The sequence below is a fragment of the Triticum aestivum genome, chromosome 3A (genome assembly GCF_018294505.1).
Source record: "Triticum aestivum cultivar Chinese Spring chromosome 3A, IWGSC CS RefSeq v2.1, whole genome shotgun sequence".
Classification (NCBI taxonomy): Eukaryota; Viridiplantae; Streptophyta; class Magnoliopsida; order Poales; family Poaceae; genus Triticum; species Triticum aestivum.
The window spans coordinates 35,845,344-35,861,716 of record NC_057800.1 but is presented as its reverse complement, the minus strand read 5'-3'; positions in this window follow the sequence as shown (position 1 = coordinate 35,861,716).

The window sequence follows — 16,373 nt, the reverse complement described above, 5'->3', positions numbered from 1 at the left end:
GGATAAACAACTAGATTGTCGGATCCCACACATACCAAGCATTTCAATCATACACACAATATGCTCGATATGTGCAAATACAACATGGCATCACAACAAAACTCTACAACTCAAGTACTTTATTTAAAGGCTCCAGAGAGCCATACATAACATGTTCATACAGGTAGGGGTCACATGACCCGACACTCAAGTCATACAAGCATACAAGCACATGGGGAAGCAAATAGTCTGAGTACAGACACTAGAAAGAAAGAAGGCTTGTCGAAGCCTGACTATCTACATAGGCCCCTCCATGCCCAGAATCACCACCTGGGTGGCAAATTACTCATCGACGTCGAGGTCTACATAAAACCCATCAGAGGGGGCGGTGTTGTCATCTGAAACAGTAATTAAAGCAACATGAGTACAAAGGTACTCAACAAGTCTTACAACAGAACCTACTATAAATGCTCATTCTCAAGAAGGTGGTGGATTTGTTGTAGCAAGCCAGTTTTGACTCTTGGCTAAGCTATCCTATGAGACATCACTGTAAAATAGTTTCCGCACACGAGTCCACTAATCACCAACACAATATTCCACCAGGGATCCTCCCTCGTCATCCTAAGAGAGGGCCATCCTCGGTACTCACACTTATCTTGAGTCTTTTAGTAGTAACCATTAACTTGTCTATGAATTGTATAGGCAACCAAGTAGTCCTTTACCGCGGACGCGGCTATTCGAATAGTTTTATACCCTGCAGGGGTGTACTTCGTCACACATGTTTCCACCACTTAGTGTCTGCACATGACATGTGCTCGGCAGACTTCAAGCGAAAGCCGACGTGGGTGTAGACCACGACCTGACTAACCACACAAGTCTCTAGTCCAGGTTTATCGCCTATTCGGGTTCCATCCACAAGGAAATCCGGCTGGGGTGTCCTCAGCGGCCCCAAACGATGTGTGCAGGGTTCCCAAGACACCAAACGGGCGACTCGGTACACCGTGCCACGGTGTATCTACCGCATCATAGCCCACCCCTAGGGTCAGCGCTACGCACACCCGCCAACACATAACCTACAAACACCAGAAACTAGTTGCAACTCCTGGACAGAGGATGAGAGGGGTCAATAAGTCGAGCGGGGTCATATTTTAGGGCCCAAAGTGTGGTAGTAGCTGAATCTTAAATCACGCATACATATCTCAGTTCTTATGGACGGCCTCAATGAAACAACCCACCATGTACTCCTACATGGCCTCTCATCGATACCTTTACCAAAACATGTTCAACACATCCCTCACATTACTGACGTAATCATTTCACTCTAACCCATCGCCCAGATGAACCAGACCTGACACAACTCTAAGCATAGCAGGCATAGCAAGGTAGGAAACACATACATGGCTCAATCAACTCCTACACATGCTAGTGGGTTTCATCTAGTTACTGTGGCAATGACAGGTCATGTAGAGGATAAGTGTTCAACTACCACATCACACAACAGTTTGAAACGTTGTTGTCTTAATGCAATAAGTGAGAGCAGAAGCGAGAACATGGGATTGTATCAATATGATCAATGGGGATGCTTGCCTGATGGAGTAGTAGTAGGGTACTGCCCTTTAGTTGGATACTCGGAGATATCCTTGGAGGCAGAACCTACCACGAAAGACACCACATAATACAATCATCACATGGCAATATGCAACAATATGATGCATGCTATGACATGGCAAAATGGGGTGTCCTGCCTACTGCAATGTGAGACAAGTTGAATTGGGTCCATTTGAATCCAAGATTCAAATGGGAGCTTATGTTATTAAGCATTATAAGTGTATTATCTTGTTCCACCTAAACAACAAGGTTAAAGTGTTTTGTCATGCATGAAACCATTACAGATGGAAAGATTGAATTTTTCTGATCAAATTTCATATATAAATCTTTGCATTTGGAGTTATAGATTAAAAGTTATGAATTTTAGAAGGTTTGGTTATTTTCTGGAATTTCCTATTAAAGAATAAATCCAGAAAAGGATTTACTACGTCAGCCTGGCGTCAGTGTGACGTCAGCGGTCAACTGAGACGGTCTAGGTCAACCCTGACCTGTGGGTCCCGTGTGTTAGTGTCAACTAACTAACTAAGTTTAGTTAGTGTTAAACTAATACTAACCTAGTTTAATTAGTGGCCTGGGGCCCACACGTTAGTGAGTCAGGGGAAAGTCAAATTGGGGTCAACCCAGGTCAAACTCGCCGGAGTTGACCCGGGGCACGTCGCCGGCAAGGTCAGGGACGGCGGAGGGGTGCGGGTTTCCTCCTCCGGCGACCAAATGGTCGGCGGAGGGCATCTACGTGACGTGGGCACTCATCCGCGTCGAGTGGTGTAGGTGGTTGGGTCTAGGGTGGCCGGAGTCGTCGCTGGCGTCGACCTTGGTGGTCGCCGGGGCTCGGGTGAGGTCGGGGTTGTCGTTATGACGGTCATGGTGGCTCATGCGGGGCACGTACGTGCTCTACGCGGCGTGGGGAGGAAGCTGGGCACGACAGTCGGACCATTAGATGGCCAGAGACTCGGCAGCGGCGAGCACAGGCGGTGGTACGTGCGGGCGAACTTGAGGCAGCGCGTATGGTGAACGAGAGCTAGAACGGAGAGGGGGAGAAGGGTCAGTGGCTCACTGCGGTTGCAGGGGAGCGAACGGCGAGCTCGGGGAAGAGCTGGAGCGAGCAGGGCGGCGAGGGGGATCTCCGGCGATGGCGGATCGGGCCGAGCTCGGTGCAGCATCTCCGGGGCGAGCGAGTGCTCGGGGATGGGTCGAGGCGAAGCAGTGGATGACGGCGGAGCTTTTTGGCACGACGAGGCGAGGAGTGGATGGCGGTGGCTGCGGGTTTCACGGCGGCGTGGGCGCGGCTGCGTCGGCCATGGCGTCGAGGGAGCGTGGGAGAGAGCAGGGGGGAGTGTGAGGTGTCGGGCAGGTCGGAGCGACACCGAGGAGGCGTTCGCGGCGTCGAGGCGGTGTCCAGGTGAAGCAGAGGAGCAGGTAAGTGGCGTGGCGAGCTCGGGCGCGCGCGCCGTGTCCCTCCTCTGCCTACTGGCAGAGGTAGGCGATGACTGGCACGGGCCAGCATAGTGCTGGGCCGGCCAGTGGGCCAGGTGGGCTGCGCCAGGTAAGTTCCTTTCTCTCTCTTTTTCTGTTTTTTTATTTATTCTATTATTTCTGTAACTTCAGGGCTTTATTAAAAATGCCAGGGCATTTTCAAAAATCATAAAATTAATCATGGCTACTGCTTAGAATATATTCAACAGCAAACATTTTAGTTTATGATTATTTGAGCATTTAAAATATTCTATAGCATTTAAAGGCCCAAATGCAAATACTATATGAATTAATCCAAATGACCTTAAGATGTCCTAAAGAAATGTGCACCATTTTGGCCAAAGGTTTTAGCCCAAAACAAAAGGGTGGGATTTTTAGAAGGGCATTTCAGGTTCATTGAAAAAGTTTTTAGTAAACCCTAGTTGTTCCAGGGGGGGTGCTGGGGGTTCTGTCATCCCCATTTCAGTTTTCTGGGAATTTAAACATGATGCAACACTCTAATGCTTGAACTAGCTTGGGTGTGACAGGAACCATTGGCCGAGTTGCTGACATGGCTCATACGTGATCATTTATAACTTTCCGCAGTCACCTCAACCTTCTGTGGATTCACATCGTGCTATCAACACCAATGATATACAACTTATGCCGTTTTATATCACGGTCAAATATGGAGAATCTCAAGCCAACTCGTCGAGTCACCTTGAGACTCGGGGGCTACAATGATATGACTCAGCAAATGTTGCCGGTTTTCAGTGAAGTCAAAAACTCCAGGACGTTGGAGGGAGAGATAACACGGTCCTGGAGGCTACTACCATATTGATGAAAATTTAAAGGCCGTCAGAAAATTTCCGGTTCAAAATGAAGAATGCCGGTTTAAAATCCGGTTCAAGGGAAAGATATCACCCACACAGATTTAAAGCTCTCAATATCCGGTTTAACATCCGGTTCAAGAAGAAATATTTCTCGCAAAGTTCGATTCTCAAAAACACTTGGGGGCTTCTGTTTATAAAGCAGAGTTCAGATTACCCATTGATCCGGCTTATAAAGCCATATATATATATAAAATCACTTGGGGGCTTGGTCGTATTCGAACCATAGCTACACCTCTTGATCGGTGTAAGGCCACCAGGGAAATCACTTGGGGGCTTGGTTGTATTCAAACCATAGCTACACCTCCTGATCGGCGTAAGGCCACCAGGGAAATTATTTGGGGGCCTAGGAGAGTGTTGTAAAAGCACACCTCAAACATAGGCACCCACTGAGCACAGCTCAAAATATTGCTTCAGGGCTCTTTACTTCTCAAAGAACAAAGAGTCTACACCCTTGTAATATGCCATCAAGCTAGGCTTGGAAGCCAGGTGTATTCACCTAAAACCCCAGGTTATGCTGCCTCTTTAAGTAAGCCACTCCGTCCAGGTAATTCTGGTATGACCCGCCGAACGTTTGACAAGTCAATCTCATAGACCCTGAACTTGTCAAAGTTAAAATGACGATTGGTTAATGTGAGGTCCATCTTAAAAGGCTTTGTAAAATGGTTTAACTCAGTGGCCTGGCAGCCCATAAAAAGCCTCGATTTTGGGCCTGGCAGCCCATGAAAAGCCTCGCATATTCTTTTTATGCTTTTATTTGCCAAGTTTTTTCCCCTTTGATGAGGTTCATATTATCTTATGATAAAAACGGGCGTTTATTGGCCCGGCTTGGCTTTCAACTACAAGTTGTCAGTACATGATCAGTTATAATCCGGTGCTTATTGACCCGGTCTGGTTTCGACTATAAGTCGCTAGTATTATATATGGATAATCCGGTGTTTATTACAACCCGGTACGGTTTTACTATAAACCAACAAGACATGGGAAGAGTTATCAGTACTCAAAATTTGGGTTATCACCTTTACTACAAAAAGTTTGTAAACCAACGATGTGATTCAATGTCACAGATATGATATATTTCATATTTGATTATTCTTAAGTGCAAGCCTTGGTTATAAACCCGGGTTATATGTTGGGCATTATGACCCGTCCGGCGGTAAACCGCCAGGACACTTTAAACTTGTTGTATGCAGAAACAGGTTGAATAAAGCATGATTATAAATCACCGGCGTTTATTAACCTGGCCTGGCTTTCGACTATAAGTCGCTAGTATGATGATAAATTATCCAGTGTTTATTAACCCAGACTGGCTTGGGATTATAAGTCGCCAGTATATATTTGGATTGCGCCATTGGAATCATGCGCTCGTAAATCATTGGATGATATTATTCAAATATTCCAATAGACAACATGGCGGGATTTTATTATGGTTATTAATAACCAGTATTTTGATTAAGGTTTTCAAAGTCGCTTTAGCGCAATGGCTATTATATTATCAATGGATATGATCTATTCTACAATTGAAGCAATAGTCCCGAGTCGTTGCAGGCTTATGACCCGACACTTGGGGGCTACATTATTGAAATTGAGATTATATCAAATATGCAAGTCTCATGTCGCTGCAAGCATGTACCATGACACTTGGGGGCTAATGAAAAAGTCATTTTTATTGGCCTTATTGAAGACCTGACTCATCACATCGTAATGAGCCGGCCCTTGGGGGCTACCAATTGCTCCTATCAATGATTCAAGGTACACAAGTCTTAATCCATTATATTGAAGGATCCACTGCTCAGTTGGTAAATCACAAAGCTCTTAACCTTGTGGACGTGGGTTCTAGCCCCCTGATGAGGTTACATCATATGACGTTATTTTCAATGTACTATATATATATAAAGTCCCTGCTCATTATTGCATAATGACCCGGCCCTTGGGGGCTACACTGGTTGAAGTTTTTATGAGCATAAAGGCAATTATAAGTCCTAGGCTGCTGCAAGCATGACCACCCGGCACTTGGGGGCTACATATGTGAAATATTCAGTTTTGACTAGTGACTGAGATGAACAATTTGGATTTCTTCAAAGGTTGTAACATTTATATTAAAGCAAGTCTTAAGCTATCACTATGTTCTCCTCTTAAGACTTGGGGGCTACAGGTAATATGCATATAAAGGAGGAACATCTTCAAATTCTCAGTTTTGAGCAAAGCAGGAAGATTAATTGTGTGACCTGGTGTTGGTAACAATCATGACCCGGTGTCTATAACAATCATGACCCGGAATTATCAGTTTTTATAACCCGACAATGGTGGTAATCATAAAACGAAAAGTTCTACATCTTCAAGCCGGCTGGATATCAGTTGAATATTTCAAAGACCAATATTTTTGTCAAGTCAGAGCATTGAAGGCCGACTCAAATGTATTCTTGATTTACAATATTTCTTATGCAAGCAAGTTGATTATGAAGCTGGTCTGTTGACCCGGATTTTCTAGAAGAAGGAAATGACAAGGTCTTAAGGATGTTTAGGTGCCGGTTTACAAGAATTTCTTAACCCAGGGCACAACCTGTCAAATTTGTTCTTGTGTTTTTTGCAGCATAGTTTACCATGGATAAATCCAAGCTAAACTGGGGGCTAATGTCGGGGATCTACCCCGCGGTTTGACCCAGCCGGAAATATGACCCGGCCAGACTTGGCGGTTTACTTGGACCCGGTTTACACTTGGCGATTCACTGGCGACCCGCCCTGATCAGACGGTTTACAAGCAACCTGCCTGAACATTATGACTCACTGGTAACCTGGCAGGCGGGGCAGGCGGATGACAAGGCCCAAGGCCCAGAAGGCCGGTTTATGTTAATAGTGGGCCGGTTTAAGAGGAAAGGCGTGAGGAATATTTACCTTACAAGGAGTTAAGACCTGGACTTGTATCCGGTTTGTATTAGAAGGTAGACTAGTCCTAATCCTAATAGGACTCCACATGTAACCCGTCCCTCTAACTTATATAAGGAGGGGCAGGGCACCCCAAGAGGACATGTTTTGATAAGTTAGGTTTAGACAGACAACTCAATAGCTCTCGAGATAGAGCTCCCTTGTAATCGTGATCATCATCATCAATATCAATGAAGGAGGACGTAGGCTTTTACCTCCACCGTGAGGGGCCGAACCTGGGTAAAACCACGCGTCTCTCGTGCCACTCAACCCCTCTCAAGCTACCACATAGATGCGTTGGCCTCGCGACTAAGTCCTTACACTAAGGACATCTGCTGTGACAATTCCAACGACATACCCCGTCCCCGATAACTTCGACATGATGGGGGGGGGAGGGGGGAGGGGTGATGTCTACTACACAACCTTCTTCTTGTAGACGTTGTCGGGCCTCCAAGTGCAGAGGTTTGTAGGACAATAGCAAATTTCCCTCAAGTGGATGACCTAAGGTTTATCAATCCGTAGGAGGCGTAGGATGAAGATGGTCTCTCTCAAGCAACCCTGCCACCAAATAACAAAGAGTCTCTTGTGTCCCCAACACACCCAATACAATGGTAAATTGTATAGGTGCACTAGTTCGGCGAAGAGATGGTGATACAAGTAAAGTATGGATAGTATATATAGGTTTTTGTAATCTGAAAATATAAAAACAGCAAGGTAACTAATGATAAAAGTGAGCACAAACGGTATTGCAATGCGTTGAAGCAAGGCCTAGGGTTCATACTTTCACTAGTGCAAGTCCTCTCAACAATAATAACATAATTGGATCACATAACTATCCCTCAACAAGCAACAAAGAGTCACTCCAAAGTCACTAATAGCGGAGAACAAACGAAGAGATTATGGTAGGGTACGAAATTAACCACCTGAAAGTTATTCTTTCCAATCAATCCGTTGGGCTATTCCTATAAGTGTCACAAACAGCCCTAGAGTTCGTACTAGAATAACACCTTAAGGCATAAATCAACCAAAACCCTAATGTCACCTAGATACTCCAATGTCACGTCAAGTATCCGTGGGTATGATTATACGATATGCATCACACAATCTCAGATTCATCTATTCAACCAACACAAAGAACTTCAAAGAGTGCCCCAAAGTTTCTACCGGAGAATCAAGACGAAAACGTGTGCCAACCCCCATGCATAGCTTCATGCGCGAAACCCGCAAGCTGATCACCAAAACATAGATCAAGTGGATCAATAGAATACACCACTATCACCACGGGTATCCCACGCAAGACATACATCAAGTGTTCTCAAATCCTTAAAGACTCAATCCGATAAAATAACTTCAATGGGAAAACTCAATCCATTACAAGAGAGTAGAGGGAGAGAAACATCATAAGATCCAACAATAATAGCAAAGCTCGCGATACATCAAGATCGTATCACCTCAAGAACACGAGAGAGAGAGAGAGAGAGAGATCAAACACATAGCTACTGGTACATACCCTCAGCCCTGAGGGAGAACTACTCCCTCCTCGTCATGGAGCGCCGGGATGATGAAGATGGCCACCGGAGAGGGATGCCCCCTCCGGCAGGGTGCCGGAACGGGTCGAGATTGGCTTTCAGTGGCTACGGAGGCTTCTGACGGCGGAACTCCCGATCTATTGTGTTCCTCCAAGTTTTTAGGGTATATGGGTATATATGGGAGGAAGAAGTACGTCGGTGGACCTCCGGGCTATCCACGAGGCAGGGGGCGCGCCCAGGGGGGTGGGGGGGTGGGCGCGCCCCCCACCCTCGTGGGCTGCCTGGGACTCTCCTGGTCCAACTCCGATACTCTGTGGGCTTCTTCTGGTCCAAAAATAAATTCCGTGAAGTTTCAGGTCAATTGGACTCCATTTGATTTTCCTTTTCTGCGATACTCTAAAACAAGGAAAAATAGAAACTAGCACTGGGCTTTGAGTTAATAGGTTAGTCCCAAAAATAATATAAAATTTTATAATAAAGCCCATAAACATCCAAAACAGATAATATAATAGCATGGAACAATCAAAAGTTATAGATACGTTGGAGACGTATCAGGATCTCCAAGCTTAATTCCTGCTCGTCCTCGAGTAGGTAAATGATAAAAACAGAATTTTTGATGTGGAATGCTACCTAACATATTTCTCTAAGTAATTCTTCTTTATTGTGGCGAGAATATTCAGATCCATAAGATTCAAGACAAAAGTTTAATGTTGACATAGAAATAATAATACTTCGTGCATACTAACCAAGTAACCATGTCTTCTCAAAATAACATGGCTAAAGAAAGCTATCCCTACAAAATCATATAGTCTGGCTATGCAACATCTTCACCACACAAAATATTTAAATCACGCACAACCCCGATGACAAGCCAAGCAATTGTTTCATACTTTTGATGTTCTCAAACTTTTTCAATCTTCACGCAATACATGAGCGTGAGCCATGGACATAACACTATAGGTGGAATAGAATGGTGGTTGTGGAGAAGAAAAAAAGGGAAAAGATAGTCTCACATCAACTAGGCGTATCAACGGGCTATGGAGATGCCCATTAATAGATATCAATGTGAGTGAGTAGGTATTGCCATGCAACGGATGCACTAGAGCTATAAATGTATGAAAGGTCAACAAAAGAAACTAGTGGGTGTGCATCCAACTCGCCTGCTCATGAAGACCTAGGGCATTTTCAGGAAGCCCATCATTGGAATATACAAGCCAAGTTCTATAATGAAATATTCCCACTAGTATATGAAAGTGACAACATAGGAGACTCTCTATCATGAAGATCATGGTGCTACTTTGAAGCACAAGTGTGGTAAAAGGATAGTAGCATTGCCCCTTCTCTCTTTTTCTCTCATTTTTTATTTTTTTATTTTTTTATTTGGGCCTTTTTTATGGCCTCTTTTTTTCTCTTTTTTTATTTTTCGTCCTGAGTCTCATCCCGACTTATGGGGGAATCATAGTCTCCATCATCCTTTCCTCATTGGGAAAATGCTCTAATAATGATGATCATCACACTTTTATTTACTTACAACTCAAGAATTACAACTCGATACTTAGAACAAAATATGACTCTATATGAATGCTTCCGGCGGTGTACCGGGGTGTGCAATGACTCAAGAGTGACATGCATGGAAGAATTATGAACGGCGACTTTCCCACAAATACGATGTCAACTACATGATCATGCAAAGCAATATGACAATGATGAGGCATGTCATAATAACGGAACGGTGGAAATTTGCATGGCAATAAATCTCGGAATGGCTATGGAAATGCCATAATAGGTAGATATGGTGGCTGTTTTGAGGAAGGTAATGGTGGGTGATATGGTACCGGTGAAAATTGCACGGCACAAGAGAGGCTAGCAATGGTGGAAGGGTGAGAGTGCGTATAATCCATGGACTCAACATTAGTCATAAAGAACTCACAAACTTATTGCAAAAATCTATTAGTTATCGAAACAAAGTACTACACGCATGCTCCTAGGGGGATAGATTGGTAGGAAAAGACCATCGCTCATCCCCGAGTGCCACTCATAAGGAAGACAATCAATAAATAAATCATGCTCCGACTTCATCACATAACGGTTCACCATACGTGCATGCTACGGGAATCACAAACTTTAACACAAGTATCTCTCAAAATATGAAAGTTTTTATTATATCCCTCTTGGATGCCCATCATATTAGGACTAGTTTCATAACCAAAGCAAATTACCATGCTGTTTAGGACTCTCAAAATAATATAAGTGAAGCATGAGAGATCAATTATTTTTATAGAATAAAACCATCACCGTGCTCTAAAAAGATATAAGTGAAGCACTAGAGCAACAACAAACTACTCCGAAAGATATAAGTGAAGATCAATGAGTAGTCAAATAATTATGCAACTATATGAAGAATCTCTAACATTTAAGAATTTCAGATCTTGATACTTATTCAAACATAAAGAAAAACAAAATAAAATAAATTGACGCTCCAAGCAAAACACATATCATGTGGTGAATAAAAATATAGCTCCAAGTAAAGTTACCGATGAACGAAGACAAAAGAGGGGATGCCTTTCAGGGCATCCCCAAGCTTACGCTTTTGGTTGTCCTTGAATATTACCTTGGGGTGCCTTGGGCATCCCCAAGCTTAGGCTCTTGACACTCCTTATTCCATAGTCCATCGAATCTTTACCCAAAACTTGAAAACTTCACAACACAAAACTTAACAGAAAACTCGTAAGCTCCATTAGCGAAAGAAAACAAAACACCACTTTTGGTACTGTTGTGAACTCATTATAAATTCATATTGGTGTAATATCTACTGTATTCCAACTTATCTATGGTTCATACCCTCCGATACTACTCATAGATTCATCAAAATAAGCAAACAACACATAGAAAACAGAATCTGTCAAAAACAGAACAGTCTGTAGTAATCTGGATCAAACGTATACTTCTGGAACTCATAAAATTCTCAACTAAATTGGTGTACCTGAGTAATTTGACTATTAATCACCTGCAAAACGAATTAACTAAATATCTCTCTCCAATAAAAAATGGTAGCAATTCTCGTGAGCGCTAAAGTTTGTGTTTTTTATAGCAAGATCAACAAGACTTTCCCCAAGTCTTCCCAACGGTTCTACTTGGGACAAACACTAATTAAAACATAAAAATAAATCATAACAGAGGCTAGATAAATTATTTATTACTAAACAGGAACAAAAATCAAGGAACAAAAATAAAATTTGGTTGCCTCCCAACAAGCGCTATCGTTTAATGCCCCTAGCTAGGCATGATGATTTCAATGATGCTCACATAAAACATAAGAATTGTAAGGTAAAGAGAGCATCATGAAGAATATGACTAGCACATTTAAGTCTAACCCACTTCCTATGCATAGGGATTTTGTGAGCAAACAACTTATGGGAACAAGAATCAACTTGCATAAGAAGGTAAAACAAGCATAACTTCAAAACTTTAAGCACATAGAGAGGAAACTTGATATTATTGCAATTCCTACAAGCATATGTTCCTCTCTCATAAAATTTTCAGTAGCATCATGAATGAATTCAACAATTTAACCATCACATAAAACATTCTTTTCATGATCTACAAGCATAGAATTTTTATTATGCTCCACATAAGCAAATTTCTTCTCATGAATAGTAGTGGGAGCAAACTCAACAAAATAATTATCATGTTAGGCATAATCCAATTGAAAACTAAAATCATGATGACAAGTTTCATCGATATCATTATTCTTTATAGCATACAAGTCATCACAATAATCATCATATATAACAACTTTGTTCTCATAATCAATTGGAACCTCTTCCGGAATAGTGGATTCATCACAAAATAAATTCATGACCTCTCCAAATCCACTTTTATCAATATAATCATCATAAATAGGAGGCATGCTTTCATCATAATAAATTTTCTCATCAAAACTTGGGGGACAAAAAAATATCATCTTCATCAAACATAGCTTCCCCAAGCTTGTGGCTTTGCATATCATTAGCATCATGGATATTCAAAGAATTCATACTAACAACATTGCAATCATGCTCATCATTCAAATATTTAGTGCCAAACATTCTAACGCATTCTTCTTGTAGCACTTGAGCACAATTTTCCTTCCCATCATACTCACGGAAGATATTAAAAAGATGAAGCGTATGAGGCAAACTCAATTCCATATTTTTTTTAGTTTTATTTCATAAACTAAACTACTGCTAAAACAAGAAACAATAACATTCAATTGCAAGATATAAAGATATACCTTCAAGCGCTAACCTCCACGGCAACGGCGCCAGAAAAGAGCTTGATGTCTACTACACAACCTTCTTCTTGTAGACGTTGTTGGGCCTCCAAGTGCAGAGGTTTGTAGGTCAGTAGCAAATTTCCCTCAAATGGATGACCTAAGGTTTATCAATCCATAGGTGGCGTAGGATGAAGATGGTCTCTCTCAGGCAACCCTGCAACCAAAATAAAAAAGAGTCTCTTGTGTCCCCAATACACCCAATACAATGGTAAATTGTACACTAGTTCGGTGAAGAGATGGCGATACAAGTGCAATATGGATAGTAGATATAGGTTTTTCTAATATGAAAATATAAAACATCAAGGTAACTAATGATAAAAGTGAGCACAAACGGTATTGCAATGCGTTGAAACAAGGCCTAGGGTTCATACTTTCACTAGTGCAAGTCCTCTCAACAATAATAATATAATTGGATCACATAACTATCCCTCAACATGCAACAAAGAGTCACTCCAAAGTCACTAATAGCGGAGAACAAACGAAGAGATTATGGTAGGGTACGAAACCACCTCAAAGTTATTATTTACAATCAATCCGTTGGTCTATTCCTATAAGTGTCACAAACAGCCCTAGAGTTCGTACTAGAGTAACACCTTAAGACACAAATCAACCAACACCCTAACGTCACCTAGATACTCCAATGTCACCTCAAGTATCCGTGGGTATGATTATACGATATGCATCACACAATCTCAGATTCATCTATTCAACCAACACAAAGAACTTCAAAGAGTGCCCCAAAGTTTCTACCGGAGAGTCAAGACCAAAACGTGTGCCAACCCCCATGCATAGGTTCATGGGCGGAACCCGCAAGTTGATCACCAAAACATACATCAAGTGGATCAATAGAATAACCCACTGTCACCACGGGTATCCCACGCAAGACATACATCAAGTGTTTTCAAATCTTTAAAGACTCAATCCGATAAGATAACTTTAATGGGAAAACTCAATCCATTACAAGAGAGTAGAGGGGGAGAAACATCATAAGATCCAACTATAATAGCAAAGCTCGCGATACATCAAGATCGTATCACCTCAAGAACACGAGAGAGAGAGAGAGAGATCAAACACATAGCTACTAGTACATACCCTCAGCCCTGAGGGAGAACTACTCCCTCCTCGTCATGGAGAGCGCCGGGATGATGAAGATGGCCACCGGAGAGGGATGCCCCCTCCGGCAGGGTGCCGGAACGGGTCTAGATTGGCTTTCGGTGGCTACGGAGGCTTCTGGCGGTGGAACTACCGATCTATTATGTTCCTCGAAGTTTTTAGGGTATATGGGTATATCTGGGAGGACGAAGTACGTCGGTGGACCTCCGGGCTGTCCACGAGGCAGGGGGCGCGCCCAGGGCGTGGGCGCGCCCCCCACCATCGTGGGCAGCCCGGGACTCTCCTGGTCCAACTCCTATACTCGATGGGCTTCTTCTGGTCCAAAAATAAGTTAAGTGAAGTTTCAGGTCAATTGGACTCCATTTGATTTTCCTTTTCTGCGATACTCTAAAACAAGGAAAAAACAAAAACTGTCATTGGGCTCTAGGTTAATAGGTTAGTCCCAAAAATAATAGAAAAGTGTATAATAAAGCCCATAAACATCCAAAACAGATAATATAATAGCATGGAACAATCAAAAATTATAAATATGTTGGAGACGTATCAAGGGGTCGCCGAGGGTTCGAGGGGCGAGGGTCGGGAACTAGCTAGGGTAGAGGGTCAAGGGTCACCGAGGGGTCGAGGGTCGCCGAGGGTTCGAGGGTCTTGGGGTCGTCGTTGTCGATATACCCCCTCTCGACCGTGATAACTTATACATCCGTGTGCAGGTTCCACTATATTCTCCTAGAGATTAAGCTCGAGCAGGGACTAGTAACTGTCTTAGACTCGAGACGAAAAGATCCCAAGGAGTATGTGGACATGACTGAAGTTCTCGAGAAGTAAGTTAAATCGATCATTATCGCACCATATCGGCAACTTTGTTCACTTCCTGATATCAAGTAATTGTTTTCTTTGTCTGGCACGGTTTGGAAAAAATTCACCTCAAAAGCTCCGGGACTGCTGAAGAAGATGGAATTTAAACACCCGAAAGTAAGTACTACTAGCATGTTCCGGGCATCTCCTAGTGATTCAAGTGCTAGTTTCATCAATACCATTTTAGCAAGCTTGCTTATCAGTTTGATTGACCTCTATTTCTTGTAAAGTGGTTGTGGCTGGAAGCCAGGAATAATTACTGTGGATACTACATTTGCGAGTCCATTCGCCACACGACGTGTGAGCGGGGCTACATTAAAAACAATATGAAGTGCGTAAGCAATAATATTCAGAATTTAACTTTATTTACCATCTTTTGTGTTGAGTTTCATTCATTCATATATATGTATTGACGCCCTTCTTCAAATTAGATGTTTCGGATGCGGGATGAACTCCTAGCACCAGATCGCATGCGAGGAATTCAAGATGAATTGGCGGCATTCTTTCTTGACCACATGATCGATAAAGACGGAGAATACTATGTGGACCCTGTGTTCATATATAATTACGGGATTATATTGTATATATGTAGCCAATAGCATCGGATAGATATACGAAAACTTGTTGTTCGACCAATCTCTCGGTGAAGGAGAGGTCGATATCACTTCTCTCTGTATGCATATGTTCATGACGATCTTCTGTTTCCTTCATTTTTGCTTACTAGCTAGCATGTTGAATGCTCTCTATACATATAGTACATAGCATCGACCAAGCACGAAGATAAGAGAGGACACTTTTCTCTATTAATTAATTAGCTACCTAACACAATATATGAAACACCTTAATTAACCATACAAAACCCCCAAATCCCCCCCCTTCAGAAAAAAAACAAAAAACCTAGCCCCTGAACAGTTGAGGCGTGGATGCATATTGGTCCCGGTTGGTGCCACCAACCGGGACCAAAGGGCCTCCTGCTCGGGCTCGCTGCACTGGCCATGTGGAGGCCCCTCTGTCCTGGTTCGTGTAAGAACCGGGACTAAAGGCCAAGGGCATTAGTAACGATCTTTTAGTCCCGGTTCCAAAACCAGGACAGAAGGCCCTTACGAACTGGGACAAATGGCCCTTTTGTTGGAAATATGCCCTAGAGGCAATAATAAATTGGTTATTATTATATTTCCTTGTTCATGATAATCGTTTATTATCCATGCTAGAATTGTATTGATAGGAAACTCAGATACATGTGTGGATACATAGACAACACCATGTCCCTAGTAAGCCTCTAGTTGACTAGCTCGTTGATCAATAGATGGTTACGGTTTCCTGACCATGGACATTGGATGTCGTTGATAACGGGATCACATCATTAGGAGAATGATGTGATGGACAAGACCCAATCCTAAGCTTAGCACAAGATCGTGTAGTTCGTATGCTAAAGCTTTTCTAATGTCAAGTATCATTTCCTTAGACCATGAGATTGTGCAACTCCCGGATACCGTAGGAGTGCTTTGGGTGTGCCAAACGTCACAACGTAACTGGGTGGCTATAAAGGTACACTATGGGTATCTCCGAAAGTGTCTGTTGGGTTGGCACGAATCGAGACTGGGATTTGTTACTCCGTGTAACGGAGAGGTATCTCTGGGCCCACTCAGTAGGACATCATCATAATGTGCACAATGTGACCAAGGAGTTGATCATGGGATGATGTGTTAC